Source organism: Bombus huntii, unplaced genomic scaffold (genome assembly GCF_024542735.1).
Source record: "Bombus huntii isolate Logan2020A unplaced genomic scaffold, iyBomHunt1.1 ctg00000068.1, whole genome shotgun sequence".
Lineage (NCBI taxonomy): Eukaryota > Metazoa > Arthropoda > Insecta > Hymenoptera > Apidae > Bombus > Bombus huntii.
In genome coordinates, this window is record NW_026099327.1 from 330,084 (window position 1) to 331,719 (window position 1,636).

At 45.8% G+C, this 1,636-nt stretch overlaps 1 pseudogene; it reads left to right on the forward strand.

The window, feature by feature from the left end:
- Positions 1–737: 737 nt before the first annotated feature.
- LOC126876296 (5S ribosomal RNA) lies at positions 738–856 on the forward strand (annotated as a pseudogene).
- The last annotated feature ends 780 nt before the right edge of the window (positions 857–1,636 follow it).

Below are 1,636 nucleotides of genomic sequence, written 5' to 3' on the forward strand. Positions count from 1 at the left end.
GTTGCATTATTCAGTGGAACGCTCCATTTTCGGTCATTGCTTTTCTTACTGCCGTTCCATTTACTCTGCGGATTTAAGAACAAGCGAGAAGCACTTGGATCTTTCCTTTCTGCCGGGATTATGCTTTTTCCTCTCCACTTTTACGTTGTATCCTTCGAGCTTGGATGCTCGATCATAGTTGCGCGAGGGAAACCTTTTTCTCCATAGACACGCACAAAACCTACGCTTTCAGGTTTACATCCCCCTGGAGCCCCGTAGTCCATATTTTTTGATAATTCCTACAATAATATTTTATAATTAGACCTACAATATATTTAAAAAAATAAAATCCCGATAAAAGACAAAAGGGTGGACAATTGCATTACCTATTAAGTATTATAGAAAAATATTAAAGGAAGCATATATATTTCGTCGTATTACGTGCAAATTTTCCACAAATGCGTAAAAAACCGCGGTCTATTTACATAATAAAATAAATAATTCTTATGTGTCATAAGTCAAATTTTCTTTACCATTCTCTCCAAAACTTCTTGTCCCCTCAGAATATTGCCTAACGTTGTGTCTAAAGATGTAATCGCATCTCAACAGAGATAAAAATTTGTCAAAAGAGGAAACTAATTATCCTGCTAATGATACGTCGAACGACGTCGTAGACCAAGAAAACGAGATCGATGCTGGAGGATTGGAATCCGGAAAGATGGAAGAAGAACGTTGGTAAAGAGCCATTTACTCGCAACGCCAACGCCCTGGCCGGGCTGAATGCACTCGTTCCCGTCAAATCACGAAAGTTAAGCAGCGCCGGGCACGGGTAGTACTCGGATGGGTGAACGCCTGGGACCTCCGTGTGGCGTTGGCGAAGCGTGCTGGCCCCCCCCTCCGTGGGGTTCGGGCCTTGGGCGCTTGGCGGCTCAGCGCCTCGGGGCCGCCAAGCAGTCCGGTAGGGGAACCGGGCTGCCTGGCATGGCGACGAGGCGGTCTAACAATGGTCACACACCGCTCCATCAGCCGTGGTATTAAGATGTCGATGCGTCTCCGCAGTACATGTTCGGCTAGCCCGAGGGCCCGTTATAAATCTTAAGGTTTAGTTAACTAAAGTCCTTCAAACAGACAAACAGCCTTTGTCCCAACTACGGGAAGATAGGGGAGACGTATTTTTCAACGAGCGGCGTCTCCCACTAGCAACTTTCCCTCGAGGGCGGCTAGCATCCTTCTCTAACCACCGATATGGAGATTGACCAATTAGCAGCAACGTCAATTTCCCTTACTTTCTGAACGAAGGCTTTTCTCGACGAATCCGATGATCTCGTATCCTTAGACACACCCCGTTATAGTTTTCCTCTGTGGCATCATCGGGACGGGAAAGGCATTCTCGCTCGCGATCTCATCGATTAAGGAGTAACCCTTTACGGCCAGTGAATATTACGCATCCGACTTGGATTTTGTGAGTACGTTCATCTATCATCCCGTCGACCGCGGATTCGTTATTGAACCTAGGATCATTGTCATTAGTTTCTCGAGTACCTAACTACCACGGTTACTTGTCCGGTTCTATAATAATCGTATTTGCGCTAGTCAATGTCTTCTCTATTGCATAACGACAACGTGTAACCCAAACGAGGATTCGTTTCACGCCCCT